General features: G+C 34.6%; 1 long non-coding RNA gene across 1 annotated transcript; it reads right to left on the bottom strand.

Moving 5' to 3' along the window:
- Positions 1–420: 420 nt before the first annotated feature.
- On the bottom strand, positions 421–4,912 carry LOC145661969 (uncharacterized). The gene is made up of 3 exons (XR_014126920.1): positions 4,812–4,912; positions 2,468–2,483; positions 421–567 (listed from the first exon to the last, which is right to left on the bottom strand). It is a non-coding gene; the product is annotated as an uncharacterized LOC145661969 (long non-coding RNA).
- Between the last annotated feature and the right edge of the window lie 18,319 nt (positions 4,913–23,231).

Raw genomic sequence — 23,231 nt, forward strand, 5'->3', positions numbered from 1 at the left:
TTACACCATTTCATTCATTTCTCATCACCACAGTCCACTTTAGCCTTGCCGGTAAAATCGTGGGACGTAAAACTCAAAGATTTCATATTTTTTCACCGTATCCTCAATTTAGAAGTTTCTGAACTAAAACAAAACGTAAGAGATATTCAAGGGCATCTTCTCATTCATATATCTTAAACTAACGATCTAAAACAAATAGAATAATAGGCTTTTGAATGGGGAATGAAAGTGATTAAATATTCTATTTATCATAGGAAGGGGTGGTGATGTTTGTTTTAATAAGACTATAAAAATATCCACGCATTAAGTGACGATTCATAAATATCACGAATTTGAAATACTTAATTGCTTTACTAGAATATTAAACTGAGTCTTTGAAGAAAACTTATTGTGGAATATGAGTAACATCTACACTCAAAGTAATAAAAATATTAGTGCTTTATTTTTATAATTCTAATAGGAACATATTTTGAAAAAGCTGACTGGATGAAGCAGCGTTGGTGGTCGAAAATTTTTACTTCTTGCGGCCTGCAGCTGCAACAGCTCCGCCAACTGCGACTTGGGCATCTGTAAAGAAATAAATTGATATTTTAAATAAAAGATTTCGAAGTTTTCAGGATTACTTTTAAGAATTAGAAATGTTTATAAATGTTCGCAAGTTCGTGAAAGTTACCAAAATTGCTCATGGAACACTACTTCAACATGCGATAGATTAAATCCATGAATTCATGGTAAAAGTTAATGTAATCAATGAATGGTTTTTCAAACGTTTCAATCTTCTCTTATCAAGTAAATGAATACATGACTATCTCCAAAGCTGTGTGGCTATCCGGACAGTTGTTTTAAAATACGTTGTTTATATATATGCCGCGTTCACGAAAACTCTCCACTAACTTCTATCCTTAGCTAATTGCATCCAGTTTCTACTTTGTACTCAAATCTCTGCGAGATCCATCTTAATATTGTCCTTCTATCTGCGGCTAGGTCTTCCTAATGGTCGTTTTCTGATTGGTCTTCCAGTCAAGACTTTGAAAGCGTTTCTACTTTCTTCCATTCTAGCTACATGACCCGCCCACCTAAGCTTCCTAAACTTGATGACCCTAACAATGTTTGATAAGCCGTATAAATTATGTAGTTTCTCGTTATGAAGTTTCCGCCATTCCCCAGTCCCGTTTCTCTCGGGTCCAAATATTCGTCTCAGGATCTTGTTCTCAAATACTTTCAGTCTATGTTCTTCCCTTACAGTCAATGTAAGTACCGTGTTTCGCAACCATACAGAACAACAGGCATGATTATCGTTTTGTATATTTTAAGCTTCAAATTCCTCGACAGAATTCGCGACAACAAGAGATTTTTAACAGAATAATAACTCGAATTCCCTGCTTTTAGTCGACATTTAATTTCTCCGTGAATATGATTTTCCTCTGTTAATATTGATTCTAGATATTTGAAACTATTCACTTATCAAAAGTATTATTTAATATTTTAAAGTATCTATAATTTGCTGTATTACGGTCCCGACGCACTTCCATGTATTTAGTTTTCTCTGCATTTACTTCTAAACGCATGTCCCTGCAAGCGTTTAATAAGACCTCTGCATTTATTTCTATTGTTCTCCTATCATCCCCTATTAAATTTACATCATCAGCATATGCCATAACCTGGTAAATACCGTTCAACCCTAGTCCCTGGTTTCTATCTTTGATTTTCCTTATAGCGTATTCCAGAAAAAAGTTAAATAATAATGGCGACAACGCATCTCCTTTTTTCAGGCCATTTTCGACGTGAAAGCTCGTGGACCAAAATTTTCCTACCCGGACTTTACTTTGGAATTCATTTAAACATATTTTAATTAATCTAATTAGCTTTCTCTGGCGATCTATGAGTTAACAAATAATATTCCATTGTGTTTGATAGGTTACAGCATAGACAGCTGTACAGGCCAGCTGGCAGCGGTACCATTCGTTCCCAAAATAAAGTTTGAATAATATTAGTCGCATTGGTATTATTCTGCTAAAATATGGCTTACGAAGCTTTCTGAAGTACATCTAGGGATTTGAAAGAATTACTCTATTGCTTCCGAGTATTTTAATTTTCACAAACATCAGTATACTTAATTCTATAGCAATAATCTTGTACGAAGAAAAAGAGAAAGAATTTTAGAGTCTTATAAGGAATACATAAACATATAAGATCTCATATGTATGCATTAACTTAATTAGTTGAATGCACTGTGTTCTAAGATATATATATATAAAATTAATTTTGTAGTTTACTTTACTTTAAGAAAGATTGAATTGTGTTGTTAATAAACAAGTATTGTTACAGTAGAAACAGCGAGACTTGTATGACTAACAAAAATTACCTAGAACATTTTCTTCTGAAAACATATCAGTATGAACTATGGCCATGAACTTACATCAGAAGTAGTATTCTTATTGAAAAATGAAATAATTTTTAAACTTACCAGCTAGGGCGCTGATCTGAAAAAGTAAAAATAAAAAAAAATTATTACGATATTCTTTCTTAAAATATACGTCGTTAATATATGAATTGAAATACAAATGTACAATAAAGCCTTTGTAAATTAATAATATTATAATATTTATTTTGGACATTTGTGGTAATACAGATCAGACAAATCATTGGCAATTGTAAATTTTATCTATTGGGAAGACAGAATAATTAACATTGGAGTTCATGATTCGTTGTTCTGAAGAAGAAGAAATCGGAAAGCAACAAATCGAATCCCCCTTGATTAGAATTTTTCTTATAATAATATTATAGCTAAAATCCAAACCCAGACATTATTAAAAAAGTGTAAGTGGAGTCCAGATACTTTCCTTAGGTGTACAGACCTGGTTCAGAAATCTTGTCCGTAACTAAATTCAACACTATATGGGGCATTTGAAGGACAAGGGACTTCCGCTACATTATCAAAGTTGCGAGAATGAGAGACATAACGTTTGTGTGGTATGGTTAAGTGTTGAAAAAGTTTATACAGTTTTCTACATTAAAAGAGTAATTTAGACATGAACCTTGTTAAGGTCTCAAAGGAACTTTAGATAAAGATCTTAAAAGAGGGATATGTCCGGATAGACTTAGAAAGTAGACTTGATTCCTTTGTCCATTGAACGTGCCATAAAGAGATCCCTTACAAGAAATCCTGACTTCTCTCGTGAAAATTACAGTATCCAAAAGCTTAATTACTTTAACAAATTGGTATTAGTGTCTTATTTTTGATCAAGTAGAAATTTTCATTGAATGGATACAACGTCTGTCGAAAAACTATTCGACTTTCTTTGTTTTTGAGAAAATTACATGGCGTAGGTTTATCAAATTTTGTGACATGAAGGAGGCGTCTGTGATATATTTAGACTCCAGGTGGCATTTCTTTCATTTTCATCTTCTGTTCTAGAAGAGTGATTATATTGTGTGTTTATATTGTCTGTGGTCACGGAGCGGTTAAAATGGTAATGACATGGATGTACTGGTAAGACGCGAGAACGAAGTTACGATACATTACGTGGATACATCTGACTTCTCTAAGGCCTTACAAAGCTCGCGTAGTTGATCACCAGGTGCTTAGAGAAGCACCGAATGTTCTTAGATTTGCTGAGACAATTTGCAACATGAATACGTATCGGAAGGACCTATAGATAACGAAAGACTTCTCTTTAGACATTTTTTCAGTCCCTAAGACAGTTTCTGTGACTCTGTTTGTCAAGATCTATGGACTTCAAATCTCCGATGATGATTCCATTCATCCAACTCATGTGGTTATCCGTTCCAACATGGCACAAGATTTCTATGTTTCGTCTAGCTTTCTACTCTCCGGGTAGAGCCTTGTAAGCCTATTTTCAAAAATCAAAAGATGGCAAGAAGAAGCACGCGTTCACAGCCGAGAGGAGATCTCGTGCAATTTGACGACTGTTCTCGTACTACTCTCGAGATCTATTTCCATTAGTACAAATGCTAACTAAACGACGTGACAAACATCTTGGCATTTGAAGGCAGCGCTCCAAGTTCCCTTTAAATGCTGCTAGCAAATGAGAGGCCAACGATATTACCACGTTTACTTTGTACACGTCCACGTTTATCCCCTGCCACCTGATCGCGCTGTAGTTCGTTTGCTTAGCCACACTCTTCTTTACTACTCGGCAACGTCGCGTCAGAGCTGGTCTTTTATTCGTTTAGATGAAATGCCAAGATGTTTGTCACAGACTTTAATTCATTGAATGGAAGCAAGAGTGTGAACGATATTATGATTAAGATAACGCCAGGGAATTGTATTAGTTTCCCAAGATCGTGGTTGGATACTTTTCCAACAGACGTCGTAAATATACAAATTTTTCACTTAATGTTTCAGTACTGTTACTTGAAGAAAACTGGGTCACAATTTTGTCTTCGTTTTCTTAACACAACTGCAGCTACTTCAGTAACTAATACGTGAATGGATGTGTAAAATAAAGAAAAAGCAAAAACACGATTTGAAGGGACATAACTTTTTGAACATTAAACTCACGATCTTTCGAATTACCTCCATATACAATGTCAGGATCCTTCGCAACCATTCATGATATGAAATAACGCTCTATATACAACGGTGCCGAAAAGTATTTTATTTTAAAATATTTTCACTATTTCGAAGATACCTCTCCTTACATATCCACCCGAGAATTTGTTGTATTATATGTTTGCATATTTCCTATCATAATCTAGGTATTTTCAAACTATACATATTTTCTCAAAGCAGCTTTAAGTTGTTCTTTACTAAAAGCTTAAGAACTGGAAGTGAATTAAATACTCACGGAGCAAACAATCATCATAACAGCGAGTACAAAGTACTTCATCTTGGAAAGTTTTTTAGTTGTTAATGGTAGCTATAACTGCGATGATGACAGAAGTACAATGGCGACATTCAGTCGTAGTACCTCGCTTAAATAGTAGATCGGAAAAAACATAATAAAAATGCAGTTTAGCAATTTTTCTAATTATTTCCGTATAAACGTTAACTGCAACACAAAGACGAACAATTGAAACACATTTTCACGAGTCTATTAATTCATAAAAATACACCACAGTGCAAAACACTATTAAAAGTCTCACCATATTACATTCTTATTATTGGCCACATATTGTCAATAAGATACAATGTACGGCTTGCAATACTGATTACACTAGTCAACAAAAAAAAAAAAAAAAAAAAAAATCTTTTTCTCTCGCACACGGAAGAAAATACCTGATTCTAATAGAACTCTTCACGTAGAATTCGAATCAGTTTTTCTTTATCACTCACAGTTTTCCCGTGACAGAGGGATTTTCGGGAAATTTGCCCTTAAATTTGCTTTTTTCTTTTTTTTTTTTTTTACCATTTTCATACCTGTAGCTCGGGTACCCTTAGGTATATAAACACACAAATTATATTGTATGTTAGCTTGAGTTATACTTAGTAAGCCCTCTAAGTTTCATAAGAATCGCATTATTCTTTCTAGAGAAACAAACATATTTATATAAAAATATGCTATGTATACTGTTCATTTTACCATATTCATTAGTGCAGATAAAACCACATATAACTTCCACGGAAATTACAATGTAAGACGGTTTATACCTTATTGGATTTGAAATAAAACATTTTCAAATATGTATACACCGTGTCACCATTTTTTCTATGAGGGAATTTTTAGAGGGATTTTGGGGGAAATTCCCTCCAAAAAGTAGTTTATAAGATTTTTTTATATAATTTGCTGTTTGTATATAGTTTTCCAGAAACAGAAACTACACTAAAAGATAATTTTATGCCTACTTAATAAATAATACAAAATAAGTGAGTGGTATCTTCTTAATAAATGCACACTTACTTACCTTAACTAAAATGTTTTAGTTGTCGACTTTCTTCTGTGTTTGGCTTCTGGAACATATCTTTTGTGTGTCCAACAGTAATCAGCTAGCATTTGTGAACTCCACTGTCCTGGTACCTCTTCTCCATGGAGCAAAATGTCTTGATGAAAACGTTCCCCATGCTTATCACTAACAGCACCAAGGTTTTCAGGAAAGAAATCCAGGTGGGAGTCTAGAAAGTTAACTTTAAGAGACATGTTGCAACCCATTTCTTTGAATGATTGCAGGAAATACACTCACAATTTCAAAGTGATTTGGGTTTTCTGGTTTCCTAAAAATTCTCTGTTAAACATTTAAATGAACACCAAGCTGCTTTCTCAACCGGAGTTAAGAGATCCTCAAATTTTTGGTCACGAATCAAACATCTTATTTGGGGGCCTACAAAAATCCGTTCCTTGATTTTAGCGTCATTAACCCTAGTACATTTTTCCTTGAGGTATCAAAATCCTGCATTACTTTTGTCCATTGGCGTATCAAAGTTTTTGAAGAGCCCCAACTTTATGTGAAGAGGAGGTAGAATTATCTTATTAGGGCTCACCAGTCAGGAATAAACAACATTCTTCTGTCCAGGAGTTAATACACGCTTTGGCCATTCTTTCTTACGATGTTGATACGGTGAAATACTCAAATAGCCCCGTGAAAAACCCAAATACCCTGTGCTTTTTACTAGTTTCCAATTCTGCCATTTTTATTTTAAATTCGTTTCCTGAATTTCCATGATTTAACAGGTTCTTTATTCTTTAATCTTTATCCTTTATTCTTTATTCTTTTAACAGGTTGTGCTATAAAAACGTACGTAGATTATGGCCCAATTATTTAAACTCTAAATTGTGTCTTTTATTGGAAATTTTGAGTTTTACCTTTCTATATACAAATATCCCCTCTCCCATATATATATGTCCAATGTCTGTTTGACTCAATGCTATGACTTTAGAAGTCTGTTTGCAGACTTGCAAGTCATACTAATTTTAAGGTTACTCAATTTGAAGTTCTATTAAATGTAAGGATTTCTAAATATTCATGTAAAAAGTAAGTCCTAGAAATTTCGTTCGATTTATTCCTCTGTTTCTTAGTATTCGAATATAATCAAATAGCAAGTATTTTAAACCAACTGTCTGGCTAGTTACACAGCTTTAAAGATTCATTTACTTGATAAAACAAGATTGCAATGCGTGAAAAACATTTCATAGTATGTACTACATGATTAGCTCCTTTCCTTGATTACATTTAAGCATGGGTTTAATTTATCGAATATTGTAGAAGTGTTGCATGAGCAATTTTGGTGACTTCCACCAATATGCGGACAATGAAAATCATATCTAATTCAATAAAAGTAATACTCAAAACTTGTAATCTTTTATTTAAAATATCAATTTATTTCTTTGAGACGCCCAAGCTGCAGTTAGCGGAGCTGTTGCTGCAGACCGCAAGAAGTAAATATTTCCAACCACAAATTCTGCTTCATCCAGTCTGCTATTACAAAATTATGTTCCTATTAGAATTATGAAAATAAAACATTAATATTTTCTATTACTTTATGAGTGTAGATGTTACTCATATTCCACAATAACCTTTTTTAAAGACTCAGTTTGATATTCTAGTAAAGCAATTAAGTGTTTCAAATACAATTTGATAACCGTAAATTATCATTTAATATGTAGATGTTTGAACCAAGTCTTTTTGAAGCAAACCTGATTACTCTTCGCTTTAATAAATGGAGTATTCAATTTCATTCATTTACTATTCAAGAGTCTTTTGTTTTATATTTTTAGATCGTTAGTTCAAAACATGTGAATGAGAAGTTTCCTTGAATATTTCTTATGTTTTATTTTAGTTTAAAAACTTGTCTAAACTAAACTTGTCTAAAGAATTAGATAAAGTTGAAAATACTGAGGAAAATATGAAACAATCAAATATTGCTATAATTAACAGTTTCAATCAAATTGCTAACATTTTCTCTTTATTATTATTATTATTATTATTATTATTATTATTATTATTATTATTATTATTATTATTATTATTATTATTATTGTATCTCGGTTTAAACCGGTTTCAGCTTGATAATCTGACGACCGTCTCCATCAAGTGCAGATTATGTTAAATGTTCTCCTCGTCCAAGGAACTTCCTGACTATCTAAGACATGTCTAGTATTATTGATTTTAGGATGTTTGTTAGGACATGTTTTAATTTTATCTATTCCAGTTGGGTCATAGTACTTTTAGGGACAATAGATATAGCTAGGAACATGATTGATCTTTTAGTAAAGAGTGCATCCAGGTTTAGCCTCAATTTCGTCTCCCCATGAATTTGCCCGAACGTGACTGCAATCGATAGCTTCCGATGCGTAGAACACGACAGTGAAGGAACCAGAGTGGTTAGATGCACCGTTCCTGAGATATCGCGTTCCAAAAGTGTGGGGTGCCACGAGATGGCGCCAGCATCGAGGTTGAGACCGACGTGGCACTTTTGTTTATGGAACTCGATCTGAAACATCTTCATTATCTGAAGCTTTTTCAAGCGAAGAGAAACGTTGGACTATAGATGACCGGGCACAACAAACTCATAGTTATGGCCGTAAGAGAAGTACCAAACAATGGTGGCCATGTGTGAACAACAAACATTCTACTGTACGTGCTCCAGATTCGCAACAACGAGTTTAATACGAAACGGAGATATATCTGTTGATAGCTTCATACTTTATACAAATACCGTTGAGGCGTTAAGAGGCAATCTCGCAGCTGCGCCTCTATACTGGCGCCATCTCGTGACATCCCACATTTTGGAACGCGATAACGCAGGAACGGTGCATCTTAAGGCCAGCATACACTAGCGTATTTTCAGCGCGCATTTTCGGTCCGTAAAATGATGTCGTAAATTTCGGTCCGTAAGTTGGCCCATACACTTAGCGTAAAAATAGGCGCGTAAAAGAAGAAGAAAAAGAAGCGGTCAGTTTTCGCTCTTCCTTTTGCCTGTTGTTTCAGCACGCGGTCGTTTTCCAGTTTGCTTAAGTTGTTTGAACAGGACAGATCTATGTTTTAAATGCAGATCCTATAAACATTATGCTATTAAGGAAACGAATAAAAAGAAAGAACAAAACAATAGAAACATTTGGACTAGCAAGTGATATTCAATGTAGGAGTATTTTTTATTTCTTTTCATAGTATCGGAATGTGAAAATTCCCATAGAATGTTTTAACAAAGTTAAATCAGACAGATTTTAAAAAAAAGAAAGAACGAAAGAAAAACAAAAGCTAAATCCATGATTTTGCGAAAGCAGTAATTCAATTTAATAAATTTTCTCACTAAATTTGTTAGATTTCTCGAATAAATAAATAAATAAATAAATCTGCCCTCTGTGGCGTAACATATCTCATGGAACCAGGGCCTACCATCCAGCTTGTGCCACTCATGCCTTTAGGGCAGGGTGCGAATCCCGGAGCGGAATTTCCTTCTATTTTGTTTTAATCCCTTCCAAAAGCAACAAATTGAAACATTGGTCCCTCACAAAGCAATCAACTATCTCCTGTTAGGAACAATTTTATCCACCTTCAAATATACACAACCTAATTCGCGCACTGCTATTGGGTAATATATGCTCAGCACATCTGCTACTCTTGTAGAATCTAGTCCTTAATGAAAGGGTCAACAAAAAGAAGGAAAGTCAACCGTCTCCAAGTACAAACAAACCAAGTTTTAATTTCGAAGTGTGACTTGACAAGCTATTTAAAAGTTACAAAGAATATATCTAGAATAATTAAAATTTAATATTTAGAAAACGAATTAACACTTGATCTGAGGTACAACATAACCAAATGAAAACAATATCAATTGTATTGTTGTACTTTACTAATATGAAAGGTGGCAACTAATTCACTCTCCTGTTTTCTTTCACGATCTTTGAAGCATAGCATTTGTTCTAACGGTGACGATATTAATGCACCATGCTACATTACATTGGATAGTACATTTGCTCATAATAAGAAGTTTTTGGAAGTTAAAATATCTTTTTAAGATAAAAAATACTTTACCTTAAATACAACTAATTTTTAAATATATAAGTGCTTGTGTTATCCCTTATCCATTTAGCAACTGTAGAATAGATTGCTTTATATTTAGAATAGTTCTCATCAGAGTCGTAGCTAAGTTGGGGGGCCAGCGCGGCGGTTGCCCCGGGCGCTGATAGCAAGAGGGTGCCGAAGAAGCAAGAAGAAAGGGAAGTATTGGAAATGAAAATAGATTTGTTAAAAATTTTCTTGCTCGCTACGCCCGCAATCCAAATGTTTCAATAAGAGTTAGAACAAGTTTTTACTTATTACTTAAAAAAAAAAAAAAGCTATTATATATGATTTCTTAATGACGATGTGACATACATGCTGCCAAGTAATGACTTACAGTGTAGGCAAGAGCGTTTTCAAAATCAGAAACGGTCACAGTCTTAAATACGTACGTATTCGGCATTTTGATGATGAGTTTGGTTAGTTAATCACGTTTTTCTAACGAATCGTTTTAATCATGACGGTGAGAATAAAGGTATGAAAAATGAAAGGAGTGAAGAGACACACAAGTTGTTGTTTGCGCGGGAATATTAAAAATGAAGGTAAACAAGGGGAATAATAATGTTTTTGAATTTGAAACAGTTGTAGAATAGGGGCTTAATGGGTCAGAACTTTACTCCACGAATTTCGTCTTTTTCAAAGACTGATCGCTACCAGTGTTTTTTATTATTATTATTATTATTTCATTGACATATGAAATGCTTCCAATTTAAAGAAATTTATTGGGATCATTTCTCCATTAACTACTTGTATCGCCAGGATTCTTTTTTGTGCTTACGTATCTAGTTGTGTGATATTTTTTTTATTTATCTACATACATACAAAATACACACACACACATTATATATATATCACACAACTAGATACGTGTGTGTGTGTATTTTAATATTTTTATTAATAAAAGTAACCTTAAATTCAGAATTTTCAGTCATTAAGAAATTAAGTAAGTACTATAATTTTAAACATACACTATGTGATCAAAAGTATCCGGACACCCGGCTGAAAATGACTTAGAAGTTCGTGGCGTCCTCCATCGGTACTGCTGGAATTCAATATGGTGTTGGCCCACCCTTAGCCTTGATAACAGCTTCCACCCTTGCAGGCATATTTTCAATCAGTGCTGGAAGGTTTCTTGGGGAATGGCAGCCCATTCTTCACGGAGTGCTGAACTGAGGAGAGGTATCGATGTAGGTTGGTGAGGCCTGGAACGAAGTCGGCGTTCCAAAACATCCCAAGGTGTTCTATAGGATTCAAGTCAGGACTCTGTGCAGGCCAGTCCATCACAGGGATGTTGTGGTTGTGTAACAACTCCGCCACAGGCCATGCAGTATGAACAGGTGCTCGATCGTGTTGAAAGATGCAATCGCCATCCCCGAATTGCTCCTCAACAGTGGGAAGCAAGAAGGTGCTTAAAACATCAATGTAGGCCTGCGCTGTGAGAGTGCCACGCAAAACAACAAGAGGTGCAAGCCCCCTCCAAGAAAAACACGACCACAGAATAACATCATCACCTCCGAATTTTACTGTTGGCACTACACGTGCTGACAGATGACGTTTACCGGGCATTCGCCGTACCTACACCCTGCAATCGGATGGCCACATTGTGTACCGTGATTCGTCACTCCACACAACGTTTTTCCACTGTTCAATCGTCCAATGTTTACGCTCCTTACACCAAGCGAGGCATTTACCTGCGTGATGTGTGGCTTATGAGCAGCCACTCGACCATGAAATCCAAGTTTTCTCACCTCACGCCTAACTGTCATAGTACTTGGAGTGGATCCTGATGCAGTTTGGAATTCCTGTGTGATGGTCTGGATAGATGTATGTCTATTACACTTTACGACTCTCTTCAACAGTCGACGGTCTCTGTCAGTCAACAGACGAGGTCGGCCTGTACGCTTTTGTGCTGTACGTGTCCCTTCACGTTTCTACTTCACTATCACATCTGACACAATGGACCTAGGGATGTTTAGGAGTGTGGAAATCTCGCGTACCGACTTTTGACACAAGTGACACCCAATCACCTGACCACGTTCGAAGCCCGTGAGTTCCGCGGAGCGCTCCATTCTCCTTTCTCACGATGTCTAATGACTACTGAGGTCGCTGATAATGAGTACCTGGCAGTAGGTGGCAGCACAATGTACCTAATATAAAAAACGTATGTTTTTTGGGTGTCCAGATACTTTTGATCACATAGTGTACGTAGTAGCCAAACTACATTTTGGATTTCAAGTACGAACATTAAACATATTCTTTACCTCCATCGATCGATATTAAGAAATTCGCAAATACTGTCTCTTCAGAGTTTCCGTTACATTTCACAAATATTTTTGACCGTAAAACGATCAAAATTAAAATCATCTTTATGGTCACATACAGAATAAAATTACAAAAGTTTACAATTATTACTGGAAATTGATGCTGTTACCCATTTCGAACATTTTTAAATCACATAGTTTCTAACGTATTAAAATTTCATTTCTTATATATAGTATGAAACGTAAAAAGTTGTAAATTTTTATAACTTTTCTCAAAGTGGATTTGTGTACAGGAAAGGCAGTTTTGTAAGTTTAACAAAAAGTCCAAAATAAGCCTCTTGAAAACAGCTTTTAATTGTAAAAGAATAGAGAATGATCACTTTCAGTTGTTGCAGTAGTCTGTGCAAGCAGCATGATAAAAATTCAACGTATCATAACAAGAACAGCTGTTTCTCTTATTTGTAAATAAATAAATAAATAAATAAATAAAGGAAGCTTGATAAGGTGAGTGTAGGGGCGCCGAAATCTCTAGCTACGGCTCTGTTTTTCATCCACCTTCTAAAAATTGTATTGTTTACTGACACTTATCGATTCGACTGTGATATTCCTCATTATTGTAATATATATATATATATATATATATATATATATATATATATATATATATATATATATATATATATATATATATATATATAATTTTTCGAACTTCTAATATTCTCCTTCACCGGACGCAAATTCTTATTAATTAATATACTGAAAAAAGTCCGTTATCCGGACAGCGGTATATTGTACACTTATACGGAATCATTATGTTTACTACAGAAACCTGCACGGAGCATACGCTATCCATATGCTACAGACTTTCCCCGCTTAGATGTTACATCATGCCGTTGGAGGATGTATGACATCTAACAGTCTTCCATATATCACATACGTATAGGCCTACGTATGTTACATACGCCAGTTGTATGTTACATGCGTATATCTGTATGTGAGATCCTGACCACCTATATACAGTTCTTTCGTTCGTGCAGAAAGTGCGTTTATTCGAAACATGTATGCGGAAAGTATGTATAAAATGTACTTTTTTCAGTTATACATTTGCTGTACGTTAACTACATGATTTACACATGTAACCTACGTTTTTACGTACGCCACATACATTTTTCTCAGTGTATAATTTCACAATACGCCCTATGTCCGCCTCTCATGTTAGTGTATAAGATATAAGAAATTTACAGCATTCAATGTAAGGTCTACTGAAAAGCTTTTGACACAGTAAGCAGACACTTTTGATCGATGTAAATCAACTTTTAAATTAAAAAATGATTGATTCAAATGACTGGACCAAACCACGTGTTCAAATTAAATATAACAAATTTGGTGTTTTTTTAAAATAATTTAGTTAATTGTAAACAAATTAATTTAAGTTGTTGGCCAATGTAATGACTATTAGTGAATATTCTACGTTTGAACGTATCGTTGGATGATTAACAGTTAATGAAAATATAATGAAACTAACTGTAAATCTGAAGTGAAGTGATTCAAATAAAAGCGTATAGATCTAATTAAATACTACTAAAATTATTCCTCAACAAAGTCTTAAAATTCACTTAAATTAGGAATATTATTAACAAATGTGCTGTCCATCGGTGATTAGGGGTGTGAAGGTAATTGCTGCCCCCACTTTTTTGGCTTTACACTATAACCTAATTACATGCCCCTTACTATTAGTAGTGTTTTGTCCCCTTTTTAGTGTTCATACCCAATTGCCGTCACTGGTACTTTCCATTGCAAGCGAATAGATCTGTGTTTTTGCGCAACTACAATTGATTACGGAAAGTAAGATAAATTTAACGCTTGATTAAAATTATTATAGTTATTTAGTATACTAAATATTAAATTTATCTTTTTAAAAAAAAGGTTTGCACGTGTATGTTATATGGGAACATAAGAAACTGCAAATAATAAAATGTGGAGTTGTTACAAATGATTATAGCTGTTTCGTGAATTTGGCGTAGCTATGATATTTGGCATATTATCACGAAGCTTTACCACAATATAGACCTTAATTTATTTAATTTCGAACTTAGTCAAATTCGGTCCAAACATTAGCTATTCACAACATTCTATTCTCCAATTCAACTCAGATTAGGTTATTTTCAAACAAAGTTAAACTATTCTGAACGACTGGATTGTTTAAATTTCACTACATGTTGGTACAAACATCCAACTGCTTATTAAAATTAACTGAGCTACCCAATCTTAGTTCAGATTTCTTTTTCAAACGAAGTTTAAACTGTTAACTCATTAAAGACACTTTGAACCAAATCCATTCGTTCGTTTAAATTTTTATTATTATTATTATTATTATTATTATTATTATTATTATTATTATTATTATTATTATTATTATTATTATTATTATTATTATTATTATTATTATTATTATTATTATTATTATTATTATTACATTTGTTTCACAACTTATGAACCAATGATTTGAAGCAATCTATGTCGGAAGAGTTTCCATTTACTGGTTCAGAAAATAAACATATTTGTTTTATTTTAAATTTTCACTTTTCTCAGTATAAAGATCCGTCGAATTGTATGTTTTTAATACTCATAGTTCTTGTATTCATTGAATAAGACATATTTCACTGTAAGAAAGCGTAATTATAAGGAATTAAGCAGAAAGTAAAAAGAAAAACGTAAACAAACTTGTATGTTATACGAAACTGAAAACAATTAAATATCAATTAATTTCGAAGCTCTATTAGTAAAAATGACACTAAAATAACACTATTAAGTAAGAAGTTGTGTCAATTATTATATAAATTCTCCTGACATTGATGGACATGCTACTTATAAACATAATAAAACGATTAAGTTGAGTTGATTTTGGATTTAACGTCCCTTTCAGCAGCGAGGCTATATGAGACGAGACCTACTGATTAACATGGAATCCGAACCACATGAGCTCCCACCGGGAAGCGAACCTGGATCTCCCACACCAAAGACACGCAAGCTAACCGTTTAGCCACAGAGGAGCCCAGTAAAATGATTGAGTTGTTCGTGAAAAAAATTATTTAAGTGTCAGATATTCATTGTTATTTAATATTTTGTGGTAATAGACCTTAAGTTAACGTTTATCTGGGAAGAATTGATAGTAACCACACCACAAAGGTTGAGAAATGCTTTAATGGCATACTACAAGTTAACATGAACTATTATGAGTGTAATCCTGTTTCCTGCAAATGGGTGTCATTTCAATTTTGGTGTTAGGTATGTTCTGTTTTGAGTCTACTTAAGCTTTTCAAATAAGTGTTGGTACAGTCCCCATCATGACGAGATATAATAACATGTTGAAAAATATTCAACATAGCTGGTACCCTGGATTGAACTAGAACTTTTAGGCTGAAAAGCAAGCACACTAAAGCGAGCAGTACAATGATTGTGCTATTTAGACTTAGTATGTGAGCATTAATGGTGAAATAGGATTATTAGGTCTATTAAATTTAACTATATGTACAATCTGAGGTTTGAAATAATTCACAAAGAAAGAAACATTAGGCCATGTATTGCGGTTTCTCACATTTTCTTTTTCACGAGTAATGTTAAGATCACGGGAAAAAAAAAAATAGTGACTTTCTGAACCTATTTTGTTACAAGTTCTTGTAAAATTGAGAAAGTACTTAAAATAACAAGCAGCAGGTGGTCGAAATAGCAAAAAATTTTCACCGAATTTCGATAGTCAAACGCAATTTTTTGCTGTTTTATCAGGCAGATATCGAGATAATATCTTGTTGAAGGTCAGGATTATTACTTTTTATTCTTAAATATACCTAGTAGGTACCTGTAGCCTCTATGCTGGTAGTGATTTCTTTTAAAAATATTGTACGGGTAGCGTGGGACAAAACAAAATACCAGAAAGCTGAATTTGAACATTGTTTGGTGAAGGAGTGTTCTTCATAAGAGTGAAATGTAATTTATCTTTGCTACTGGGGACATTTTTACTCATATTCGACCGGAGAGAACCAAGTGAACGAGAAAGTATGTCTGGAAGTAACATTTTATGTTGATTGCCAGGAACGTACGCAGGGGGTGGGTCCTGGGGGTCCGCCCCCCCCAAAAAAAATCGACTTTTGTGTAAATTTAGCCTAATTTTAGGGACAATTTTAGGAATTTTAATATAAAATACCCTCAAATTGAGTTTGGACCGCTCCCGAAATAAATTCCTGCGTACTCTACTGTTGGTTGCCCTAACCTTCTTTCCCTTCTCTTGCTTTCTCTCTCTTTTCTAAATAGCATGACATTTTTAGTTTGGCGGGAATTGGTCACATGCTATTAAAAGTCACGTTATACTTCTTTTTTAATATCAGAATATGAGCAACTCTAAAGGTGTGAGTTCATTTTTATAACCATCTTCACCTCTCTGTGTGTGTGGGGGGGACTAATTGTCAAATATTAAATTTAATGTTAAATTCGTAGTCGAAAGACATCATGTTCGATTGGATTGGGTTTGAATTTAGCGACCTCTCAGACAGCGAGGCTATATGAGAACTGAGATCCAAACTGCGTGAGCTTCTGTAGAGAATCGAACAGGATGTCCTGCGCCGGAGAAGCTTACGCTGACGATATAGCCACGGAGGAGCTCTCATCATTTGCGAATTCTAATTAGAAAGTATTGGATTTAAATACCTTTTCCTCTATGTACTGAAAATTAATTATGAATTTTAATTAGGAAATAATGTCTCGTTTTGTGCAATAGAAAATATTAATTTAGCCGAAATCATGTATTGTATAGAAAGACTGAAACTAGATTGGAATGAAGATTTCTGGTGAGTCTACCAGCAAACCTCAGCAACGATTCGCGAGGACAACACAAGAACAGGTTTTCTCTTCTGAAAACAATAAGACCAGACCAGGGAGAAGGCCGTGGAAAGGGCAAGAGACCACCTGCTGCTCGAAAACCCTTTCATCTGAGCCGTTTTTACGCGCCGTATTTACGCTCGAAGTTAAAAGCAGCCAGACTTTTCAAGCGTATAAAAATTCGGTACGTAAACGTACGCCAGGTCCCATACACTAACGTATTGACAGCTGCTAACAAGACTAGCGCATGAAATTTTATGGCTACGACTGAAAAATACGTCAGTGTATGGCCGGTGTTATACGAGCCATACACTGACGTATTTTTCCGCCGTAGCCATAAAATTTCTTGCGCTAGTCTTGTTAGCAGCTGTCAATACGTTAGTGTATGGGGCTTGGCGTACGTTTACGTACCGAATTTTTATACGCTGGAAAAGTCTGGCTGCTTTTAACTTCGAGCGTAAATACGGCGCGTAAAAACGGCTCCGATGAAAGGGTTTTCGAGCAGCAGGTGGCCTCTTGCCCTTTCCACGGCTTTCTCCCTGGTCTGGTCTTATTGTTTTCAGAAGAGAAAACCTGTTCTTGTGTTGTCCTCGCGAATCGTTGCTGAGGTTTGCTGGTAGACTCACCAGAAATCATCATTCCAATCTAGTTTCAGTCTTTCCATACAAAATACGCTTTCGGCTAAACTAATATTTCCTATTGCACAAAACGATACATTATTTCCTGATTAAAATTCATAATTAATTTTGAGTGCACAGAGAAAAAGGTATTTAAATCCAATACTTCCTAATCTGAATTCGCAAATTATGAGAGCTCCTTCGTGGCTATATAGTCAGCGTACCCGTCCTCTGTGCGGGACGCCCTGTTCGATTCTAGGCGGGAGCTCATGCAGTTCGGGTTCTACTTCTCATTGGTATTTAAAATGGCCTAGTAGTAAAATGGCCTATCTCGCTAAACTTATCGAACCTCATGCCTTTCGACTAGGAATTTAAGATTTAATTTAATATTTTGACATTAGTTTTTTTTCACACAGGTAAAGGCGCATATAAAAATGAAGTCACACCTTCAGAGTTACCCATGTTGTGATACTGAAATGAAATCTTTGAGTTTAACTTCCCACAATTATGCCATTTAGACTAAAGAATACAATAATTAAGGCAAGTGAATGATGATGAGAGAATTGGTGGAATGAAATTTGGGAGGAAACGAGAGTATCCTGAAAAAAACCCACGGACATGATGTTGCCCACACAAACTCATTTGCACGGAGATTGAACCAGGGACCCCACGCACCAGAGATAAGTGCTTTAGCACTGAGCCGCTGTGGCCCTCTGTTGTGATATTTTAAAAAAAAGCATGACTGTCAATAGCATTTGACCAATTCTTGCCGACTTGAAAATTATCTATAAATCATATGTTGCTCCCACTATTGGGTATTGTTCTTCTATCTGGTCTATGGCCTGCCCTACTCATTTAAAAAATTAAATTCCGTAATTAATTTCTTTTTAGCCATTGTATCCTACCGAGTACCTCACCTCCGAACACTTCCAAAAAATAATGTTTTAAAATCCCTCAATATCAAACCTCCCCTAGTGAGAAACAAAATTTCTGACCTAATATTTTTCCAAATAATTATAAATGGCCACATATCATATGAACAGTTGTTAAGTCAGATCAATTTTCGCGTACCCGCGAGAACAACACGGTCTAGTAATCTCTTTTATACTCGAGCTGTGAGAGTTAATATTATCCAAAGGTCTCTTCTAAACAAAATTAGATCAGTACCTATAATCAGTTACTAGAAACTGTAGACGTTTTTTCAAGTGAGTATAATTTCAGATCATCTATAAATAAGCTATTTTTGTAATGTCGCTGTTGTCTTGTACCATCTTGACCTCAAATTGTTAAAATGTTTCAGAGTAAAATGGCCTAGTGCTGTATCTGTAAGTTTAAATAGTAGTAATCCTGACCTTGAACAAGATACTATCCGATATTTCCCTGATAACACGGAGCAAATAATTGAGTTTGAATATCGAAATTCGATGACGATTCTTGCTATTTTGACAATGTGCTGCTTGTTATTTTAAATACTTTCTCAACTTTACAAGAATTTATAGCGAAATAGGTTCAGAAAGTAACTATTTTTTCACGCGATCTTGATATTACTCGTAAAAAAAATTCAATAAACCACGATATATAATGTTTCTTTCTTCGTATGTTGTTCCAAACCTCAGTTTGTGCAAATATTTAAATCTAATAATAATCCTATTTCATCATTAATGCTTATATACTAAGTATAATAGCAAATCGTTGTACAGTTTTTTTTTTCTGTATGGTTGCTTCCCAGCCGTAAAAGTTCTGGTTTAATTCGAGGTGCCAGCCATGTTGAATATTTTTCAACATTGTATTATATCTCATCATGATGGGGATATGTTTACGAACACTTACCTGAAAAGTACAATAGATGTAAGCCCAAAAGAGATCATAACTAAGACCAGAATTGAAAATTACACCCATTTACAGGAAATACACTCACAAATTTATATTAACTTATTAAAGCATTTCTCAATCTCAGTGTTGGGAGTACTATCAAACCTTCCTAGATAAATGTCAACTTAAGGTATATTGCCATAAAATATTATGTAACACTCAATACTTGTCATTTAAATAATTTATTTCACGAACAACTCAATCGTTTTACCATGTTTGTAAGTAGTATATGCATCATTATTAGGAGAATTGACATAATTGACGCAATCTGCTACTTAATAGTGTATATTTTTCATAGACATTACATATTGAACATAGTAGAAACTCATCTTCAAGATTGCTTCGTGTGGATGTTTCCATATTGCAGGCTATTAATTAAACATTTATTTATGAAATATGAACTATCACATAAGGCGTTTTTCAGATATTCGAAAAGAATTCTCCCTCAAGAGTAAACTACCCGTTGTGGATCTTTTCAGGGAAAATTAGTTACGTCATATTGTCCGGTTATTAATAAACCATTTATTTATCAATTACGATCAAAATTAACTGACTCGTGTTTGAGAAAATATCTCGAAAAAACTCATAGGCAAGAGTAAACTAACCTTTTTGTATTTTTACCGCAGAAATAACTTATGCCAAATAGTAAAAGTGGTAATGAAATATTGATGTACGAGAAGAATCGTTAGTCATTTTCGATAAAATCGCGTTTGTCTTTTTTATTTTCATCTATCAGTGAACTTCCTTTATTTTGGGGGATAGGAAGAAAATTCGAAAACCTTCTCTTGGAAATCTGATAAAGGTATTAGGTTTAGAAATTTATCACTCGAATTTAAAGAAAATTATCCGATGTTGAGTTCGCCCTTACTACTACTCAATTGATTTGTATGTATATGTGGAAACCCTCAAGTTCGGGTGGATTTTACCCTCATGTCACATACCCGACAGCAAGAACGAAGAAAAAAGTCATTAAGTTTAAAACATTTTTTTAATACAGTAAATTACTAAATACTACATTTAAAGAAAACATGAAAATAAACAGTGATAAACTGGCAATAAACGAAAACCAGAGTAGAACTGAATTTAACCTGACCCCACATGCTAACACCGGGCGACAGTAATTTTGTCACCGGAAAATTCGTCACGGTAATTTTGTCACCAAAATATTACCATATAGGTAGTTTCGTCACCGAAAATAATGTCACGATAATTTCATCACCAGTGTCTTTTAGAACATAATACAAGTACAATGAATGAACTCGAAAAAGTTTTTGAAATTGTTTTCTTTAATCTTCAACTGCCAAAACTATGCAGCATAATCAAAATATATTATTATTATTAAATAAAGAGTTACTATTTTAGATATTGTATTTGAGACAAGAGATAAAAGTTTCCAGTAATTCTTTCACAGAAATATTGTCATATAGGAAATTTTGTCACGGTTATTTCTTCACCTTTGTTGAACTAAATAGAGACAAAGCAAACGATCAAACAGCTTACGTTATTTTAATAAAACTTAGAAAAAATTCAGTTGGTGTTGAACTCTGCAAAATTGAAGTTTCTGTTACTCGAAGCAAGAACAAACACCAGTAGAAGAAAATAATGTCTGCTTGAGCAAATGTTAAAAGCAGAGGCACCATGGGGCACTAATGGGTTCATTATTCACTATTTAGAAATATTAAATTTCGCGAATATCAAAATTTCAGAACAGAAAATAATAAACAAATATGGGAAGATACGCCAATCTGTTTATTTTCCCGCAGAATAGACGAAAATTTTCATCGTTCTAGTACCGTTCTCTGAGCCCAAACTCTTGGACCTTCCAAGTTAACAGAGTCATTTGAAAAGAGTGGCTTTTTTTTAGAAGCTATTAAAAGAATTATATATTTTAACTCTGAGTAAACATTGGCAAATTGTTATTGGATATATGTGGAGACCAAATTTCTATAAAGGAAGAAAAACGTATAAATATTTCCGGATGTTTTCTTCAAATATAGCCTTATGAAGCTATTAAAAAGTGAAACATGGATGGTGAACGCCAACTTTTCAATGGCGCCAAAAAAAGTGTATGTTATTTGAGGTGAGACTTCCTTTACTAGGTTTACGCCCTAATGTAGACCAAGACACAAAATTCATATGAAGAACTGTTTCGTGCGGTGGTGCATCAGTGCAGTGAATTTAGTGAATATCCGGATCTGTAACTATGGTAATGGATTTTGATATAGCGTAAATGCTGGCTGTAAATGCAACTTTTGGAGATTCAACTCGTTTATAGCGTTACTTTTTTCACCTGACTCAGTCAACATGGAGGAAGGTCCAAGAGCTTGGACTCTTAGAACGGTACAAAAGCAATGAAAATTTTCGTCTATTTTGCGAGAAAATAAACAGATTTGCATTTCTTCCAATAGCAGATGTGCATCGATTAATACAAGTGACTTCGTAGGAAGAGCTGGAACTTCTGGACTATTTTGATAGCACTTACGTGTCAAACACGTATCGCCCTGTTAAAGCTCGGTCTGGGAATATTTGTTTGCGTAATGTGCCCCGTCTATATCCCCCAGACAATTGGAACGTTCACCAGGCTACCTTTAGCAGCAATTCTAGGATAATTAATATTTGTGAATTGTGGAACTAGAAGTTTCATCATCTAGTAGAAATGTCCCACGCAACTATTTGGAAGCTTATTCATGAAATTCAACAAGTTGAAGCAACAGTTTCAGCTGTGCTTCATCAAGATAGTGTGGGGCAACCACCCAAACAGCAAACTAGAAGAGTGTTTCAGATCTTTTAGAAATGGCTCTAGTCTTTGTGCTTAACGTATAACACTGGAACTAAATGTTTCAAAAAAAATTGCTTGTTGTTTCCTATAGTAGAATGAACAGTGTAACTATACGGTTTGGCTCAGTCAATTTTTAAGAAGAAATTTTTAACTTTTTAAATGAACCTTGCATAATAGTGCTTCCAAGAATTTTTCTCTCAGCCAACAAACGAATGTTCATATATGTATGTACATTTTGTCTGCGACGGAGATCGCAAGAGTTCCTCTCTCCTTCCCATATAAGGACCTAAAATTCAGCACAATGGACAAACGTCGTCTCAAAACATTCCTGTCTATGGGCTGTCATGGCTATTTTTAGCTCTTGACATCACCAAACTGCGTAGCAAGCCGATTCTTTTGCCTAGCAACAGGAGGGGACGGAAAGAAAAAAAGGTGCAGTAGTCTGACTTACACTTACGAAGAAGCAACCACGTTGAGTATGGTGCGCGCAACTAAAAGAAGAAACAATTTGAATTAACGTTTAATTTTCGTTAGTGTAAAACATAATTTTGAAATCAATGTCGTGATAGTAAAGATAATTGACAATTCCAAAACATTCGCTTGTAAGTAACTATAATAATCATTGTAGCGACATGGTGTAGCTAAGAAGCAAAACCACCTATTCATCAAAGGAAGATGCAAGGAGAGCAACCCGCTATCTACAGGACATCACCCCAGAATATCCAATGCAATCCACCTTTTAGTGTCAAAGCAAGTGCACAGTGCTAGTGAAAGTAATAATCAACCATGTGACGAAATATAACGAATAATTCGTGTCTACCGCGACATCCGCGTCTTTCGTATTAAATGGGTCTAAATTATTGG

Source organism: Thermobia domestica, chromosome 10, assembly GCF_964235325.1.
Source record: "Thermobia domestica chromosome 10, izTheDome1.hap1.1, whole genome shotgun sequence".
NCBI classification, from domain to species: Eukaryota; Metazoa; Arthropoda; class Insecta; order Zygentoma; family Lepismatidae; genus Thermobia; species Thermobia domestica.